The sequence below is a fragment of the Gossypium raimondii genome, chromosome 10, assembly GCF_025698545.1.
Source record: "Gossypium raimondii isolate GPD5lz chromosome 10, ASM2569854v1, whole genome shotgun sequence".
NCBI classification, from domain to species: Eukaryota; Viridiplantae; Streptophyta; class Magnoliopsida; order Malvales; family Malvaceae; genus Gossypium; species Gossypium raimondii.
Genome location: NC_068574.1, coordinates 23,865,618 through 23,887,634, shown reverse-complemented (window position 1 = coordinate 23,887,634; position 22,017 = coordinate 23,865,618). Strand labels below are relative to the sequence as shown.

At 33.4% G+C, this 22,017-nt stretch overlaps 1 non-coding gene across 1 annotated transcript; it reads right to left on the bottom strand.

Moving 5' to 3' along the window:
• Positions 1-21,513: 21,513 nt before the first annotated feature.
• Positions 21,514-21,620, bottom strand: LOC128034354 (small nucleolar RNA R71). Its single transcript, XR_008190481.1, has one exon. It is a non-coding gene; the product is annotated as a small nucleolar RNA R71 (small nucleolar RNA).
• Positions 21,621-22,017: the final 397 nt, after the last annotated feature.

Below are 22,017 nucleotides of genomic sequence, written 5' to 3'. Positions count from 1 at the left end.
AGTAGGTACAATCCAATTAAAGAATCACGACGGCTCAATTCAAGTCTTGACAGATGTTTGCTACATACATAGCTTGAAGAAAAATCTCATCTCATTAGGGGTCCTAGAATCTAAAGGGCTCACAATCACTTTGAGAGATGGATTACTAAAGGTAGTAGCTGGGGTATTGACGGTGATGAAAGGCACGAGAAAGAATAATCTATACTATTTAAATGGAAGCACAATTATTGGATCAACATCAATAGCTTCTGCGAAAGATGAAGATTCAGAGGCTACCAGGTTATGGCATATGCGATTGGGACATGCTGGTGAAAAAGCTTTGCAGAGTTTGGCGAAGCAAGGCTTGTTGAAAGGTGCAAATTCTTGCAAATTGGAATTCTGTGAACATTGTGTTCTGGGCAAGCAGACGAGGATAAAATTTGGTTCAGCAATTCACAATGCAAAAGGAATTCTAGACTACGTTCATAGTGAGGTATGAGGACCTACTAAAGTGGCTTCTTTGGGAGGTATGCACTCTTTTATTACTTTTGTTGATGATTATTCAAGAAAAGTATGGGTGTATCAAATGAAAAGGAAAAATGAAGTTTTGGATGCATTTCTGAAATGGAAGAAGATGGTGGAGACTCAGACAGGTCGAAAGGTCAAACGACTTCGATCAGACAATGGTACTGAGTACAAGAATGATCCATTTCTACAAGTATGTCAAGATGAGGGCATTGTACGACACTTCACTGTTCGAGATATACCACAACAGAATGGGGTGGCAGAACGTATGAATCAGACTATACTGGAGAAAGTTCGATGTATGTTGTCCAATCTTGGATTGGGCAAGGAATTTTAATGAGGCGATTACATATCGTGCCATCTAATTAACTGGTTGCCATCACCGTAATAAATGGAAAAACTCCTATGGAGAGGTGGGCTGGTAAACCTGCTACTGATTATGATTCTTTACATGTTTTTGGTTCCACTGCATATTATCATGTAAAAGAATCTAAGTTAGACCCAAGAGCAAAGAAAACATTATTCATGGGTATAACTGGTGGAGTAAAAGGATACCTTCTCTGGTGTCCTGATACAAGGAAGATTGTTTTCAGTAGAGATGTGACTTTTGATGAATCAACCATGATGAAGAACAAGGATTCACAAAAGGATAACAAAACCAGTGGCACTTTGCAGCAGGTGGAGCTTGAAAAGGTTAATGATGATCCAACTAATATTGAAGGAACAAATGATGAAGAAGTTTTGACCCAAGAACTTCTACAACAACATGATTCAATTGCATATAGAAGGCCAAGAAGAGAGATTCGTATGCCTGCTCGCTTTGATGATATGGTGGCCTATGCACTTCCAATTGCAGATGATGATGTTCCTTCTACTTACACAGAAGCAAGAAGTAACCCTGATGGTGTAAAGTGGAAGCAAGCTATGAATGAAGAAATGCAGTCTCTTCATAAAAATAGGACTTGGGAGTTGATGACACTACCCAAAGGAAAGAAGGCAATTGGATACGAATGGGTATATGCAAAAAAAAGGAAGGATTTCGTGGTAAAAATGAAGTTCGATACAAGGCTAGATTGGTAGCAAAGGGTTACGCTCAGAAAGAAGGAATAGACTACAATGAAGTGTTTTCTCCAGTTGTGAAGCATTCGTCTATTCGGATTTTGCTAGCCACAGTTGCTAATATGATCTTGAACTAGTTCATTTCGATGTAAAGACCGCATTTTTACACGGTGATTTAGAAGAGGAAATCTATATGACTCAGCCAGATGGATTCAAGGTTGCTGATAAAGAAAATTGGGTTTGCAAACTGAAAAAGTCACTTTATGGATTGAAACAATCTCCGAGGCAATGGTACAAGCGATTTGATCAGTTCATGAAAGGGCAAAAGTACACAAGAAGTAAATTTGATCATTGCGTGTATTTTCAGAAGCTACAAGAAGGATTTTTTTTATACTTGCTCTTATATGTTGATGATATGTTGATAGCATCTAAGAGTAAAGTTGAAATTGAGAGATTGAAGACTCAACTCAACCTTGAGTTTGAGATGAAAGATCTAGGTGAAGCTAAGAAGATTTTTGGCATGGAAATATGTAGAGATAGAGCTCATGGCAGATTTAGTTTGTCTCAGAAGCAATATTTGAAGAAGGTACTACAGAAGTTTGGCATGAATGAGCAGACAAAAGCTGTAAGTACCCCATTGGCTTCTCATTTCAAGCTTTCTGCACAACTATCTCCTTCGACAAATACGGAACAAGAATACATGTTACAAGTTCCGTATTCTAATGTAGTAGGTAGCTTGATGTATGCAATGGTGTGTACAAGGCCCGACATTTCACAGGCAGTTAGTATAATGAGCAGGTATATGCATAATCCTGGAAAAGGACATTGGCAAGCTGTGAAATGGATTCTACGGTATATTCAGAATACCATGGATATTGGATTACTATTCAAGCAGGATACTACACTTGGTAAAGGTGTTATTGGGTATGTTGATTCTGATTATGCCAGTGATTTGGACAAACGAAGATCAACCACTGGTTATGTGTTTACACTTGCTAGAGGACCAATAAGTTGGAAGTCTACACTGCAGTCTACAGTTGCGTTGTCAACCACAGAAGATGAATACATGGTTGTAACAGAGGCTGTAAAGGAAGTTATTTGGTTACAAGGTATGGTTAAAACATTGGGATTGGTTCAGGAGCATATTAACGTGTATTGTGATAGTCAAAGTTCTATTCATTTAGCAAAGAATGAAGTCTATCATGCACGTACAAAGCATATTGACGTACGTTTCCATTTTGTGCGAGAAATTATTGATGAGGGGAAAATCCACCTTCAGAAGATTAAGACTGCAGATAATCCCGCAGATATGATGATCAAGGTGGTAACAAAAATCAAGTTCGAACATTGTTTGAATTTGATCAATATTCTGCATGTTCAACAGTTGAAGAAGGCACTATCAAGTGTTGTTGACAAAGGCAGAGAGAATTGTCTGAAGATAAGATTATTCGAATCAAATCTTCAAGGTGGAGATTATTGGAAATCATCCATATTTATGGAAAGTCAAAGATATGGGTATCAAATAAAGTCAAATATATGGGTATCAAATATTGGAAAGTCAAAGATATGGGTATCGAGATATTGGCATAAGAAATCTGAGATATTTACAATATTTGGTTCCTAATTGTAAAGTGACTTTGCAAGTTGATCCCTGAACCTCAACTATAAATAGACATAACCATCTCTCATTCTGTATCTCATATTTTCCATTCTCTACTTAAGGCATTGTTCTCTCTCTCTCTCTTTGTAAATTCTCACTTGTATTTTGGAGTGAAATATATTTGGTAGTGCCCGAGGACGTAGGCAAAATTTGCTGAACCTCGTTAAATTCTTGTGTTCTTTATTGTATTATTCTGCATGAATTGTGAGTGTGATTGTAGTGATTTATTGTGCTATTAAATTACGATTGAGGAATATTTTGGCTAGGAAAGACTTGGTACTTAAGCGATCCTTGTGATCCACCTCTCTTTCCTGAGAATTAAACTTAGTGTGGTTTTTTAGTACAATAATTTTACTCTTTTACAGGCTTTCGCACAACAGTTTCTAACGTCGGTTAATGTTTGCTAAGTCGTAAACAACTCTGTAAATGATTAAGTTATTAAAAATTTTCCTTGCTTAAAATTTATGCGTAGATGTGTAAAATTTATGATGTTGATGTAGTGTCTTGTAACTTGGGTCCGGCGGCCAGGCCGGGTGAGGGGTGTTACATTTTTATCACGCAAGGTCTCTCTTCTTTCAATCTTTTCACATGATTTTTCCTCACTACCCATATCCCCTTCACAAGTATGGTGAATATTAAATTCAGTACAATATATCTTAATAGGAGAACATGATGTTTCTATCTAATCTAACTCCATAGATTCGAGGAAAAAAATCTGACTACCATCTTTTTCTAGTTCACAAATTTTGCTATCACAAATCTTTTTTCCACTAGAATAATAGTCAACAAAAGGCACAAAGTCATACCTTCTAGTTGGACATTTAATTGGACACCGTATACCCGCATGATCTTTTGAGCTACACCAATAACATTTCACAATAGGTGAGAGATCAATTGTACTCTTTCTTTCATTTGACCATCTCTTCTTGAAGTACTCATCAACTGAAAGTCATAATTACTTTCTAGTTGGACATTTAATTGGACATTGGAAACCCTCATGATCTTTTGAACTACACCAATAACATTTCACAACAAGTGTAAGATCAATTGTACTCTTTCTTTCATTTGACCATCTTTTCTTGAAGTACTCATCAATTGATTGATTGCCTTGAACATGGGTCGAAGTTTCGTTTTGACCTCTCTGTACTAATGAGAATGAACAAAACACTTTCGCATCACTTACTTCAACTCATCCCATGTTTCAATTTCCCTTTCATAGTTTCTTTGACGATTAATTCCAAGTTAAGTCCACCAACTCAACGCATAATCTAAAAATTTAAGGATTGTCAATAGGACCTTTTCCTCTTTCAGGTATTTATAGTAACAGAACATAAGTTCTATTTTTTATTCCTACTCACAATATGCCTTGGGATCATTCTTTCCACATAGAGAACTTTGGTTTAACCAAAGAAGGCTGCCCACGATCATTATTAACCAAAGTTTCATCATTTGCACGAGGGGCATGTCTAGCATTACTTCCACGAGCATGAGGTTGTTCAATCGCAACACCATCATCATTGCCAAAATTATGAGTTAAAGGTTCAATTTGAGCATTCAAGCACTCTAAGATTGTCTAAAGTAGAGCATCCCATTGTTTGTCTTTAGCTTGTATCTTGCTAACCAAGTGTTTGAACTTATCATTGACCTCGTAGAGGTAGTTTTGTAATTTTGACATGAAACCAACAAGGTTCTCTGTTGTAACTGGTGGCTTTACATTTGGATTATCACTCATTTTTCTACTATGAGTATCACGAGTCATTGTGCAAGCTTGAAAATAACAAAACACTCAAAAAGAAAAAAAGAAGAAGCAAATCTTACCTTTATGTGCTTAGAAATAAAGTTAAATTCTCAATGAGGTCAGAATTAATATTGTGATTCTTTTAAAATTTTTTATATCAACTAATCAGAATGTATTAGAATGAAACTAGTAACGCAAGCCTAGCAACACTAAGAGTCCAAAATCGGCTAAACACCAAATAATTGTGTTGCATGGGGAAGGGAATGTGCAACGTGCTTTAACCTATTAACACAAGAAACAATAAAGTGTTAGAATGTGTAAAGGAACAATAAAAAATAAAAAAAATGAAAACCTAAGGCTAAAAGTCAATGAAATCATTGAAACTTGACAAACTTCGTTCGAGGTTTCCCTAATTTTCAAATATCACAAAACTTAAACTGGAGCCTCCTCAAATAATGCAGATCTGATTTGGAAAGTTTCAAAACAAAATTCGAGCCACATAATTTTTTTTATTTTTTCTTAATTTTTGTATTTTTCTGTTTTTCCCACTTTTTCAATCACTTGTTTTGGAAAATATTTTTTAATATTCTAAAAGAGTTCCAAGAATCAATATGTAAAATTTCAGACCATTTGGAAAATATTTAGCCACTCAAAAATATGTTTTCCCAAAAAATTTTTATGTAAAGTTTTTTTGAGGCTATTTGGTGGAAATCAGTTTATAAGAACACAAAGAAAACGTGAAGCACCCATGGAACTAATACCAAATGATACAGATGAGTGTGAAGCATGATTGTAAATTTTTTCAAGTGTGGATTTAACTTAAGGCTCTAGACGTTTGGAAAGAAACTTTGACTTTGATGCAACTTGAAACGCAAACGAATCCAAGTTAGATAAAAAAAATTAAAGAAATCAATTAAAATAAATAACTAAGATAAATATAAAAGAAAAATAAATCAAAGATTAGAATAATAAAGAAGAACATAAAGAAAATAATAAAGAAGATAGATGAAAAGGATGGAATGTGACATGTAGAAGTCTTAAAGAGCTTGGAAAACAAGAATCCATAACCCCCTTCAAACGACTCTAATTTCCCCTCCAATAAAGGAAACTTGGCAAGAAAATTTTTTAAGATGATCTTCGCAATCTGAAAAGATTGTTAAAACTCTACTAAAAGAAAATTTATGAGAAATTCTTGAAAAGAAAAACTCGAAGAGAATTTATTATATCAAAATAGAAGTTGTTGAATAATAATTAATTGATTTCTATACAATGAATAGACCTTTATATAGGCTAGCTAAATACATCTAAATAAAATTTTAAGTATACTGAAACTCTAATTACCCTAAATAAGAAGTAGTTTTAAACTAAACTTTCTAGTTGACATAAAACTCCTAAATAAATTAAAATACTTAAAAAATTATCCAAAAATCAGAATAATCAAATAATAAAATAATAAAACTTAATAAATACAATATTGGTCTCACAATAAGCCTGAAACTCAAACCCAATTGACCTACCGCCAAACGTGGTGGCAGTTTTAGTACTTTTTGACACTTAGGTCTGAATGTGGGGCACAAGACTCAACAAGGCTAAAATCATTTGCACAATCAATACTTTCCAGGATTATGGCCTGTAATAGACTTAATTAGTGTTTCTAAACATCATTATAAATAGAAAGGTTATTACCAAAATGTGGGCAAGCCTTTAGGAGCCGTAGTTAGTAGATTTAGGTTTTAGTTTGTTTTATTTCGTTTCATGAAAACTTTGTTCTTTTCGACTAGGTTTGGTTTGAACCTAATTCTTTTCTATTAAATATTCAACAATTTATTTTATTGTTCTTTTGCAGACATTAAGATCAGTTAACGATTGAGAAATTATACAACTCTGAGCACATCTGATTCAATAAACTAAGCAATTTCTTTACCCTTTCTATTACTTTAATTTATTTGTTTTCTTTTGCATGTTGAAATTAAATTTAAGAGTTATTACATCTAGATCCATGAGAGGCCAAGTCTCTAGGGAGACTAACGAATGGGTGTGGGAGTAGTTAACTTAGGAATGTGAGTTTCCTGTAAGAATTAACTGTTTTTAAATTATGTGTGCCTAAACCCTGTGATGACCCTAGGAAGTAATTTAGGTTAAATGATGTTAGGAGATAAGCTTATTGAGTAAATCGTAATTTATCTCGGTGGAGAAAGTGAGGTCAGAAGATAAGTGAGTACCTACAAATTAGTTAATTAGTGGAGGTCGGGAGGTAATACTAGTTAAATAATAGTTAATTCCATTTAAACCAAAATTCTGATGTTAATTACAATCACTGATGAGTTAATCTTCTGCATGTTAACCTGATTCAATTGTTTGTCAAATCTACGTGTATTTAATTTATTTTATGCCTTTAATCTATTTTATTGTTTGCTGTAATATAAGTTTCAAATACTGTTGTTTAGACTTGTTACTGTAGAACTAGATTTCTGATTTAATTTTTCCTCCCTTGGATACGATCCTCGAAATACTTCCCTGTGTTATGTTGTAACAATTTACTATATTACAATTTGACTCGTATACTTGCAGACACCGCTGTTTTATTTCTATACCTTTTGTTGCAATATTTTTTGTCTAAAAAATTATTTGTTTGGCTGTGGTCAAGTTGTTGGCACCATTGTCGGGGAGGTTTCGACGTTAAATCTGAATATTATTTCTACTACTAATAACATAAATAGGAAAGTTAAAATTTATAGATACGATTTCTTTTCTTTTATGTTTAATTACTAACTTTTATTTTCATGTCTTAGGTTTTTATGTATGACTCGAAGCATAAGCATTCCAATCGAGTCTTACCTTGATCCGAAACAACTCCTCAAGTATCATTGTCAAGTAAGGGAAGATGATCTTGTCACAGTAATTGATTTACCTAGAGAGACCCTATTATTTGACGATCTACTTGAACAAACAGAACAAATCCGTGGAGAGTTACTAATGGCTCAACGAACGTTGCATGAATTTGCACTATGGACATTAGATGTCGTGATGGATAGTATTGAAAGACCGACCATCAATGCCAATAATTTCAAGATAAAAATGACTACAACCCAGATGATCTAGAACACATTGTAGTTTAAGGGAAATATGATGGAGGATCCGAATCAACATTTGAAGAGATCCATTCAACTTTGTGATACCTTTAAGTATAATGGAGTAACCGATAATGATGTTCATCTTTAGTTATTTCCCTTCTTATTATGTGATAATGCAGTCAAATATTAGATTCACTAGAAATAGGTTCCATCACAACATGAAATGAATTAGCGGAAACATTTCTTCACAAAATTTTCCCTATAAGTGAAGGTAAAACACAATACGAGGTGTGGGAGTGTTTCAAATCGATGATACAAAAGTTCCCCCATAATGGATTGCAAAAATGGCTCTACGTCCAAAATTTCTACAACAGTGTAGACGGTAACATCAAGGCTAGTATAGACGGAACAGCCGAAGGATCTCTTGTGCACCACACATATGGGAGAGAATACCAAAAGTAAATGACATGGCGATAAAGAGATTCACATACAAACCAAAACCCTCGACAATGAAAGCAATCAGCAACGAGGAAAAATATCAACAAATCGTGGAGAAACTGAATTGGCTAGAAACAACCGTTTAGAAGCATATGGGGGAAAACAACAGGAGGGTGTTAGCTATATTGGTAATAGGGGTAGAAATCCCTATTCAAATACATATAATCCTTGCTAGAAGGATCATCCGAATCTCGGGTGGGGAGGTAATCAAGAAGGGGAAAACCTAGTGCAAAATAGACTGAATCCTACGTACCAACCACTGCATGTGCAAAGAACTCAAGAAAGATCCATGGGATACGGACATGTTGTATGTGGTCAATGATTCGATCGAATTGAAAGGGAGATGCAAGCTATGCATGTAGATATGAATGACCTGAAGGAGCAGATGTGCCATATAATGGGCTTGTTACAAAAACATATCGGCCAAGGTATCCCTAGTAACACAGAGAACAAATCTTAGAAAGATGGGAAAGAACATGTGAATGTGATCACCTCACGATCGAGGAAGAAACTTGACAACCCAAATGTACCCATAAATGAAGAGGAGACTTTTCTAGAATCTGTCAATGAACCCATGAAAGGAATCTAACACGAAGAGCCAAGCAAAGAACCAGTAAAACTGGTAGCTGAACCGGTAATCTCAAAACCAAGCATAACAAAGGCACCATTCTCATCAAGGTTAGAGGACAAAAAAAGGAGGGATGAGGCAAATTTTGTAAGTTTTATTAACTTTATTAAATCCTTCAATGTTAAGTTTCCACTCTTAGAACTCATAGATAAAATTCCTAAATATGGCATAAAAGACTAAAAAAGGGTAAACAATTTGATATTGACGCCTCATGTAGTCCTATCATTGCGAAAAACATTCTCCCCTAAATTAAAATATCTAGGGAGCTTTAAAATTCTAGTAGAGATAGGGGATAAGCATTTCAGCAAAGCCCATTTGAGATTTTGGTGCTAGCATTAACCTAATGGCCCTATAAATCTACCAAAAACTCGGGTTGGGGGAGTTAAGTAATACTTCGATAGCACTACAATTAGCTGATAGATTTCCATCATGCTCAAAAGTAAGGGGTTTCATAATACCGGTAGATTTTGTAGTTCTCGATTTTGAAGAAGACCGAAATTCCCATTCTATTGGGTAGACCATTTTTAGCCACATCTAGATCGGCTATCGAATTTGAAAAAATGAATTGATAATGAAAATCAATTGTGAAATAGATGTGTTCAAATGTGGCCTTGATTCCCAAAGCAATGAATTATTACGGAAGGAATGCTTTGTTTTATTTTATTTAACCCCTAATACCTTGATCAAAGGTACGTGCGAAGTTGTGTAAGTGCAGGTAAATCAAATTCAAGGAAGCATGAGAAATGGAAAGGTCCTGATTGGAATAGATTATATTGGACAGATGAGGATTGTTGACAAAGGAAGAAAATTTTGATAGTACAACTTGACGAATTGTCGAACAATTCCGGTAGAAATACCTAAGCAAACCATCAACAATTAAATTAAACTTGTATATATTGTAAATTAATTCTTATTTTAGTTTTAAGGATTTTTTTCTTTCATAGTTTGTGTTAGACTTAGTAGGTAAAAGTTCTAGGAAGCGAGAAGTGAAGCACAAATTTGTCCAAGGTAACTATGGACAATTTGAGGGCTCCGATATGAACCAAAAGAAGAAAATTAGCATATTTAAGGTCATGTTGTGACACATGCACTCATATGTTGCGACACACAACTTCGGAACAAGAAAATTGGAGATATCAGATTTGTGTCGCAATACACGTAAAAATTTCAACAAATTTCCTTTTTTCCCAGACAAACGAAATCTTTCAAGATTGCGTGAATTACACGCCAAAGTTGCCCTAAATGTAACACCCCTAACCCGTCTCTGTCACTAGATTAGGTTTACGAAGCATTGCTGAACAATCGAAACAACATTTAACATCAAACCATCTTTAATGAAATCATTTAACATTAATTAAATAAATCTCATTAACAACCTATCAAACATATGCATTTGGGCCTTAACTCGAGCCTTAAAGGCCCTAAAAATAATTTAGAAGCAATTCAGGACTAATTTGAAACAAATCAGAAGATTTGAGAAAAAGTTGTAAACTTTGAAAACAAGGGTCACACGACCATGTGGCCTGGCTGTGTGACATAGCCTAAGCCATGTAACAATCGAACAAAGGGACACACGACCGTGTCCCAGCCCGTGTCTCAACACGTGTAATGCACTGATTTGGGTCACAGGGTCGTGTCGTAGGCTGTGTGCTTGGCTGTGTAACTATTTGACATGCGACACATGGCGGTGTCACAAGCCATGTGCTAGGTTGTGTAACACACTGACTTGATGCACTAACAATTTACAAATGACACACGGTCGTGTGAAAGCCTGTGTCTCAGGCCATGTGATCCATAGTTTGACCCTAAAAACAAGCTATTTCAAGGCCAAAACATATCTAACCATCCATCCCATTTGTGCACACATTCAATTTACCTAAGCATCATTCAAACACTTATAAACATACCATTTCAACATCCTATTTCAGCTAACCAATATGTCATTCAAAGGCACCGCATTCATATCAAAACATCAATGATCAAATCAAAGCAATATAGTCACATTTCAAGCATAGAACCTAGTTTCTTTAACTAATAAAATCACATATAACCATTTACATTTCATCACAAGCATACCAACAAGGATCATGTATTTCAAGTACCTAAAAATGCCCAACATGACTTAAATTGTCAAGGCATTAAAAGTCCATCAAACCAAACATAAACTTCAAAAGCATATACATATCAAATCAACCATTAACACATTCATGAACTACCATTACAAAAGGTCCTATACATGCCATTTATAACCTTGGTAAAAATACTCAAAAACTACTGAAATGGTTGCTGGATAGTGTGATAGATATCTGACAAGCTTCTAACTGATCGAGATTCTAACAATCTACGAAACAAAGGAAAGTAACTACGTAAGCAACTAGTGCTTATTAAGCTCGTATAAACTCTAACATAACTTACCATTTCTTTAGCACAAACTATGGAATAAACATAATATCATTACCAAGACCATAAGCTTAGTAAAAGCCTTTACAAGCACCATCAAACTCGTAAGTTAGTAGGTTCATCCATGATACATATGAGTTCAATCATATAATAAGTAGATTTCATGTGCACATCATTTAACTCATCAACCTTTTCATAGGATCATGAAACATTTCAATTGTATACTTACCATGCCATTTCCTTTACTTACCCGTTGAACCAACTAGAATTGCATCGGGTGTAACACCTCTTACCCATATTCATCATATGAAGCAAGGTAAGAAGTATTATCAAACGATCTGAATTTTTTTATTCTATTCTTTTGACAAAAATTTTGACATAATTCCTTTTCATAAACATTCAATTCCTCTTGAAAATTTTCGAAACACAATTTCAAACAACTTCAATATTTCAACCAGATTCAGTTATATGTTCAAATACAATTTATCCATCCACAACATTCTAAATACTTTGTTAGTAGTTTTAAGAAAACAATTTATCAATTAATATGCACCAACATTTTAAACCAAACAATATTTTTATATATATATATATTTATATCACATTACATTAAGTCATCTACACATGCCACATTTCAAAAGTATTGGTTGCAAAATACCCAAAAGATGATGATGATAGTGTGGATGATGTTCTGACCTCGTCCAATTTTCGAGCTGATTGATGTCACTATAAAACATGGCAAAATAAAGAGGAGTAAGCATATAGCTTAGTAAGTAAGTATGTAATTGATAGATAAATTTCTAGCAGGATACCATGGATAATATAATTTTTATCACACATAAATCTATTATTTATTCAATTTTCAGCAAACTAATTTTCTGCGTCATAGTCACTAAATTATTTCTATCTAGAGCTACAGAACTCCAAATTAAGATCTGTAAATTTTCCATGAAACTAGACTCATATACCTTCTTACCATAAAATTTTCAGAATTTTTGGTTTAGCCAATTAGTACAGTTTATTCTCTAAATTCACCCTTGTTTCACTACTTGACATTTCTGACCTCTCTTCACTAAAAGACAGTTATTTATTTTGAAAATAGAATCAATAAGAAATTTAAGAATGTAAATTACAAACATAATTATTTTTTTATAATTTTTAGTAATTTTCCAAAGTCAAAACAGAGTATTTCGAAATCATTCAGACCTAGTCTCACTAAAATTCCAATATCTCAGAATATATAACTGCTTTGGCCATTCTTTCTCTTTTATGTGAAAGTAGACTCATTAAGCTTTAATTCCATGTCTTATTCAATCACTAAATTCCTATAATTTTTGGTTATTTTTCAAACTAACATCATTGTTACCGTCCAAATCTATTCTATTCCAACATCTCTCATTCACATAGCACTATAACCATTTATTTTATAACGCAGTACAAAACTTCATCACTTTAGTCACTCTTTCGCAACTTATCACATTTCAATCACATAATCATATCTCGTTGAACATGTCGGTATAACAACAAATATTTGGGGGTTTTCACATAGTACCACCCATGTTATTATTATCATTCGATACACGTAGTAGCCTTCACATAGTACTACAAACGTGATCAAGTTTTACGGTTCACGTACTAGCCTTCACATAGTACTACACACGTGACCAAAGCTTTTCAGTACACATAGTATCCTTCACTTAGTACTACACATGTGACCATTATTTATCGATACACGTAGTAGCCTTCACATAGTACTACACGCGTGTTCATCGATACTTTATTCAAATCTTTACCATTCCGACAGTTCCACAAAGATTCTTACTTCCTAAAAATTTACAATTTCTCCATAACACATCATAATATCAATCTTTCCACTCAACTCCATAACCAATTTAATAATTCAAATTGAATCACTTCAACCATTACTTGCAGTTGGTATATCCATAGACCAAGCGGATTTTAAACAAATCAACTATCAATTTCAAATTTCTAACTTTTATATATAACTATTTCATATTCAACCCTTTCACATATATTGTCACGAAATATAACAAAAATAATTATAACAATGTATTAATTACATACAACTTACCTCGATACAAAATGTAGAGATTTTGCAATTTTAATCCCTAATCTTCTCTTTTCCTCGATTAAGGTTGACTTCTCATCTTTCTTGATCTATAATAGCTAATTGAGCTTGTTTAACATTCACATTTATTAAAACAAGGTTCGACTCAACTTTTGACAAAATTATGATTTTGTCCCTAAACTTTTGCATAATTACATTTTTGCCTCAAAGTTTAGAAATTAAATTTTATTCTTTATTCTTATGTTTTGTCACATGCTGAACACTTTTCCCTCTTATAGCAACATCCAATTCTCACTCTAACTATTACTTATGAGCTTTAGGTGTTTTTTACCGATTATGTTATTTTAATCGGTTTCACTTAAAATCGACTAGTAGAAATTGTTTAACATAATTTCTAACTTCATATTCTTCCATAAAACATCAAAATACACAAATTTCACACATGGGTAATTTTCCAAAGTTCAACCCTAGCTCGAATTAATAGTAAAAATAGATAAACCGAGCTACGAGAATCTCAAAAATGCAAAGAACATTAAAAACGGGGATAGGATGCACTTAGTATGAGCTTGAAAAAGCAAAGAAACCCTAGCTATGGTGTCTTCTAAAATTTGGCAGCAACTATGGAGAAGATGACCATATTTTCCATCTTTTTCCCATTTAATTCTATTTATTTACCATATGACTAAAATGCCCTTTCTTAAAAATCCTATTTCACTTATTTCATGCCCATTTTTGTCCATCATTAACTAATGGTCTAATTACTACATAATGACCCCTAATTTATGATTCCATAACAATTAAACACCTTTAACATATAAAACTCAACTTTTCACTTTTTACAATTTAGTCCTTTTGACTAAATTGAGTGCTCAAACTTCAAAATTTTCAAACGAAATTTTTACGAAAACTTTTCATGAAATCATAGAACATAAAAATATAATAATAATAATATTTTTCCTAGTCAGATTTGTGGTCCTGAAACCACTGTTCCGATTAAGCCCTAAATCGAGCTATTACATCAGGTACTCAGGAATGATCACACATAGTGTGCCTTCCCATATAATCGTAACATTTCCTTTTCAATAATGCTCACACGATATATGAAATGGGCCTACTCTGCAACAAATGTAGGACCTCATCCATCGGTAGGACATTCAAGACCAGCACCCAAAACATGAAATCCCTAATGACATGTCATTCGTTTCCTAAGAATTCTTAAGGTTCAAACGGGATTCGTTATCCGTCAATTACTTAAAACATCGATACATAAGCATTTTCAAGTCCATTTATATTAACACAATATAGTAAATAATAATTTAGCTATCATTAATATGATTATAATTCATACGAACTGACCTCGATAACTATAGTCCGGTTGTTTTCTATCTTGATCTAATTAGATAATTTCATTCAATTAAGTACTTCAAGTATTCAATTCAATTCAATCCATAATTCATATTTATGTAAAATTACAAAATTATCGCTAATATTTTAACTTTATACAATTTAGTCCTTAAACTCATAACTTGAATATTAATCATTTTAACCTAAATCCATATTAACCAATGCTAAAAGAGACCTTGGAACAACCCATAATTACCAAAACTTTACAATAAAACCCATTGATTTACACTTTCAACAATTTAGTCCCTATTTCAAAATTCATCAAAAATCACTTAACAAAACAAGTTTGTTTAACAACCAAGATTAATAATCTATCAATTAACATCGAATCATATTCAAAAACAACCAACCATATCAAGTCCCTCAACCTTTAACAATTTTTCAAATTAACCTCCGGGTTAGCTAAACTAAGCTAAAACGAGCTCAAAAACATAAAAATCATTAAAAATAAGACACAAAATCATACCATGCAAAGTAGAAGGAATAGTCGAATGCTCTCCCTTCAAAAATGGTGGACTCGGCCAAACAATGAAGAAATGGAGAAGACGATAGCATTTGCTTAGTTTATTTTAGTGTTAATTATTAACTTACTATATTATCCTTTAAAATTCACTTTATTTACAATAAAACCTATCCATGCACATCCACTAGCATACAATATGGTATACTTACCAACTACATCCTTCAAATTATAATTTTAAAGCCATTTAATCAATTTAATTAATAGAATCCATCTTTTGTACCTTTTTCAATTTAGTCCTTTTTACCTAATTAATCATTTAAATTTCAAAATTTCTTTACGAAACTTTAATAGGAACCCTAATATAATCTCATAGAATTTAAATAAATATTAAAATAATAATTCACTCATCAAAATTGTGGTCCCAAAATCACTATTTTCAACACCACTGAAATGGGTTGTTACACTAAAAACCCTTATAAAATCACCGTGAGTAGTAGCCAAAGTCCCAAGCCACCCTGAAACACCAAAGTAATTCTCTAGTCAATTCTTCCTTACAATTTTTTGAGTTTTTCATCCTCGAAAATATGCACAAACATATTCCCGAAAGTGAATCATGTTTTGACAACTTAGTTCAAATCAAAGTAAAAGAGAAAGAGTTTAAGAGTCATCTCCAGGAAATCAAGCGAAAAGCACCCCTTCAAGAAAGAGGATTTGAATCCTTGTCTGTGCTAAACGATGATACAAGAGAAATAGTTCATTACCACAGATGGGAGAATTTCTGTCAACTTCCAACGAAATTTTCAAGCATTGATTGTTCAAGAGTTCTATGCTACGTTGAAAGAGGCTGACTTAAAGCGATCGAGCGATGAGCTATGATCACAGATAATAGTTCAAGGAAAAGAAATTCTTGTTTCACCTTCGAAGATTTTGAAATATTATAATATTCCTTTGTTTCTATATGACTTTGTGAAATGAAGTGATTTAACATTTTTCCAGAATATTGACATGAACAGGATTATCGAAGTGTTATTGATGGAAGCGATGAATGGAAATGCCATCTGGGGACACACTACTCGACATCATTCCCGCAAGTGGACCAATCTCCAAAAGCGAGGATGTTGTTACAATTTATCAGCAGTCAAATTTTCCCTACGGTAGATATGTCGAACATGGATACTTTTCAGGCTACTTTATTATATGCAATTTTACAAAAAGAAATAATCTATTTGGGGACATGGATTTATCGGAGCATGATATGATGGGTTCGGAAAGCCAATGTTGAATTACTTTTCGCCCATCCAGTGACGACATTATGTATATGAGAAAAGATACCGATATGACGTTCTGGACGTATTTTGTAACCTATGACGAGTCCAATACAACAAGCAAGCATGAAGCAATTCATGGATGACTGGAAATGCAAACAGAACAAATATCTCAAGCCAAATCAAGGTGTAAGTTACTTTCTGAATTCCAATTGGATAAAGCGTTGGATGCAAGAAGCATGACCTATTTATGAAAACCATGCAAGAAGGAACAAACTACGGATGCCACAATTTCCTTTCGTTAAATACCATGCTAATACCAATACTAGCAACATTGAGGAAGAGGAAGATTCGGAAGAAGATAAAGAGAACCTAGAAGAAGAATTGGATCCAGAAGAGGACGACGAGGAGTTAGAAATAAATCTCGACTAAATCAAAACAATTTATATATATATATATTCTTTTTTAACTTAATTATTATTTTCTTGTTAAGACTTGGATATTTTATTTGGTGGGATATTTTTAATTTTTAGGCTTAAGAATATTTTATTTTTTTAGGTAGGTTGTAGTTGAATTTCATTTTATGTAAGAACCCCCACAATTTTTTACGGCTCCAAAAATTCCGAGCTTCACCAACGAGGATGAGACCACCCAACAAAATTCGAGAACTTTTCAAGCTTATCGGGTAATCTCTTTCCTTTATTTCATTATTTTCACATTAGGGACAATATACCAACTAAAGTTAAATTTTTATTATTTCTATTTTGTTTTTAATCAATTTTAGTAGTTAAATTTTTGTTGTTGTTGTGTGTTTTCCATGTGGTTGAGCTAGTAGAAATACAAGTGATTGGTTAGAAACATATACATAGGTAGATTGTTTAAACTATAAATTTAGCTTGAAAATAAATAATATAGGTTGTTTATATTTAGAATAATTAGTTCAACTTATTAAACGTGAATAGGAAAAAATTACATGTAAACTGATAAAGATAGATACGAATAGGTATTTATATATGCTTAATCATATGGTGTTTGAATTAAAGTACTCAACAAATAAATTCATGGTTACTGAAATGGTGCAGTATAATAAGTATAATTTTTACAAGCCTGTGCTTAAATTAAAATGAATTGTGGGAGCAAAACATTGTGAGGGTTAAAAGCATTGTGAGTGTGACAAAAGCATTGTGAGGGTTAAAATCGTAATTTATCCAGGTGGGGAAAGTGAGGTTGAAAGATAAGCAAGTACATGTCAATTAGTTACTTAGTAGAGGCTGGGAGGTATTGCTAGTTAATTAATACTTAATTTCATTTAAACCCATATTCTGATGTTAACTACAACCACTGAAATGAGTTAATCTTTTGTTTGTTAACCTGATTTAGTTGTTTGTCTATTTTCTGTTTATTTAATTTAGTTTATGCTTATAAACTATTTTATTGTTTTTCATAGTATAATTTTTAGTTACTACTATTTAGACTTGTTATTGTAGAAGTAGATTTCGGATTTAATTCATCCTCCATTGGGTACAACCCTCAGAATACTTCCCTTTGTTCTATTGTAGCACTTTACTGTATTACAATTTGATCTGTATACTTGTAGACACTGCTATTTTATTTCTATATCTTTTTCTACAATATTTTCTTTCCAAACGTTCGCACATTTGGTGGTGGTCACCAATATGATTTAAACTCGAATAAAAAGCCAAAACTCATAATTTCCATAATAATCTCGTCCAAAAATTTTGCTCAGACAGTCTTCACTAAAATGATCATAAATTTCACTCCAAAACTCGAAATTGAGTGGTTCAAAGTGCGTTTCAAAGCTAAGAGGTAGGTCTTCAACTGCTATTAAGACATATAAGCCCATAAATGACTGTTTCCCATCCAAGAATTCACCACAAACTGACTAATCTTTTCAACATGAAATTTGATAGTTTGGTTGAATTGACTTTAATAAATTTCACCCAATCTGTTCATGTATCGTTCCCTCTTTCCTTGAAAATATTCATCCTCATATAATTTCTTTGATCAAATCTTGGTTTGATTTTCTTGGCCTTTGACATTGTTATTTGGCCTTCAGGTAGTGTAAGCCCATGACATCCATGGGCTTGAAATTGGGCCTTGAGACTTGCATCAAATATGCTCGAGAGATAGTTCCCATAAAAGCTTAAATGTGCACTCATTTTGAGTGGGGTTTGAATGAGGAATTCAGATGTTGGTTGGAGCTCTTGAAATTAAGGAGGTTGTTGCTCTGGCTGATAGAGCATGAAAATTGGAAGATATATTTAACGTAAAGAAACAAGTTGAAATGAAACATAAGGATTCAAGCAAGCGGAGTACGTTTAGTTCTTTTCCTACTCCTCCACCAAAATAGTCTAATGATTTTTTAAAAAAGTTCACAGCTCCTGGATATGTGAGAAGAGATCAATCATGACATAATAATTCGAGACTTAGACTACATCCATCACCAATCTGGGTAGTATCAAGAATGTGGATAAGCCCATATGTGAGCATTGAGGTAAAAAAACCATTTTGGTGAATGTCGATTAAAGAGTGGATCCTATTTTTGATGTGTTTTAACAATGCATTATCTGGGGAATTGTCCAGATAAGATTGAGATTACTCAGAACAAGTTACCAAACCAATGACCACTTAGTAGAGAGGTAGAAAAAAGGGACCTGGAAATAATGTAGGAGCTAGTCGTAGTATAACACACGAGATGACTGCGAGATTGGAGGGTTGCACCAGCCCGAGCTTATGCAATCTAGGCTAGAAAAGAGGTTGTCGCTCCTGATGTGATTGCTGGTACATGATAAGTGATAAAACTAACATATTTTAATCCCGTTCTTAATGCATTTTTGGATGATTCTTTATGCAAATTGGTGAATTTGATGCTCTTAATCCTTTGAATTCATGTTCCTTTACTTAGGTAGCATTTGGGAGCTAAATGAGTTAAAAACGAGTGAAAATTGGACAAAAGAGCATATTTCAGAAGCCACACGAGTTGGACACACGGACATGTGTAAGATCGTGTCGAATTCGCAACTTGCTTCCCAAACACATGGGAAAACGCAATTTTTAGGCTTTCTGAGCATTCTAAAATCAATAAATACAAATAGAAGAGGAGATATGGGAGCCATCAGAGAATATTAAAGAAAACAACTTGACGAACACCATTGGAGCCAACTCTGAAGTAGATTCCCATCAAGATCGAATACCTTCTTTTAATTTCTTTTACATTTTTTATGAGTTTCTTTATTTCTTGTGGTTTTTCTGACTTTGAAATATTTTTATTCAGAATTATGAACTAATTCCCTAGATACCTAGAGAAGATGAAACCTATGATGAATTCTATTATTTAATTTCTATTTTACATCATAAATACTTGATTCTTGTTCTCAGTTATATGTGCTTATTTTTTTTAATATTTTTGGGATATTAATTCATGTTTAATGTGCTTAATTTACTGGAGGAAACATCCCTGTTTAAGAGTAGTTGTAGTATAATTGAGTGGAGTTGCATGCAATCCTAAAAATAGGACGACATAAATCTACTAGATTAGAGTCAAATCAATTAAGGGAATCCATAGATCAAGTTAATACGATGGTAGGGGTTTTAATTACAAAGAGATTTCAATTAATTAACCTAGAGTCAGTTTTCTTACTCTCGAAAGGGATATTAACATAATTTAGGGATTTGTACGGATCAAGATACCAAGTGAATAAATCGTTTAATTCAAATTCATAATAATAGGTGAAGCCTAGGTGGATTCTTTCCTGGGTATTATCTCTCTCATTGGTTATTATTCAATTATTTTCCTAATTTATTCACTGTTGAGTTTTTAGTTAAATTAGTTTAGTAATTTTAGTTTAAAACTCATCACTCCAAATTGTCGGCTAAATAATATAAAAATAGTAAATTCTAATACTTTTAGTCCTTGTGAATACGATATCTCTACTCACCATAGCCATACTATTTATCGATAGATGCACTTGCCTTTGTCGTATTTTTAGTTAGTCACGTGAGACACATAAAGTTTTTGGCGCTATTTTTGGGGACTAAAATATTAGAAACGCTTAAGTTTTATTAATGTAGCCATTTTTAATTTTATATTTTTATATTTAGTTTAATTTTTACATTCTAATTTTTCTTTTGTTTGCTTTTGGCAGGTTCTTTTGGTTTATGATTAGAAGAAACCCGTCGGGACCATTACCTTTTTACAGCAAGATTGAAAGTACTATTCATAGAAACCGTAGAGAAGAAAGGCAGAGTTGACAGAATTTAGTAGACGAACAAAAGGACAACATTATTATTGAGGAGATGGGTGATAATTAGAATATTCAACTACCTCATGCAGCTCATGTTCCTCGTACTATGTACGATTATGCTAAGCCCACTCTAACTGGGGTTGAATCGAGTATTGTGAGATCCACCATTGCTGCAAACAATTTTGAACTGAAGCCTAACACTATTTAGATGGTACAACAATATGTTTAGTTTGATGCTTTTTAAGATGAAGACCCAAATACCCATTTGGCCAATTTTCTAGAAATTTGTGACACTTTCAAGATTAATGGCACCACTGACGATGCCGTTCACTTATGGTTGTTCACATTCTCATTAAGGAACAAAGAAAAAGAGTTGTTAAACTCTTTACCACAAGGTTCCATCACTACATGGGCTCAAATGATCGAGAAGCTCCTTCTAAAGTACTTCCTACTGGCTAAGATAGTTAAGTTGAGGAATGACATCTCTTCTCTTGTAAAGATCGACTTAGAGACATTACATGATGCGTGAGAGAGATACAAAGGCTTATTGAGAAGGTGCCCTCATCATGGGTTACCCTTATGGTTACAAGTTCAAAACTTCTACAACGGTTTGAATCCCTCAACTAGTCGACGCAACAGTTTGTGGAACACTGAACAATAAAACACCCAAAGCAGCTTATGAGTTTATAGATGAGATGACACTAAATAATTATCAGTGGCAAGTCATTAGGACAAAGTTGATGAAAGGAGCCAGTGTTTTTAATCTAGATGAAGTCACCATGTTATCAAATCAAGTAGAATTGCTAAATAAGAAAATTGATGGTTTATATCTTTCTACGCAGGTACATCTGATGATGTAATACGATACAAATAGAAGTGAAATAAATAATCCAGAATGTTTACCTTTCGATCCTAGCACAGAGAACAAGCAAGTGAATTAGATGGGCAACAATTCTAGACCTTAAAATAA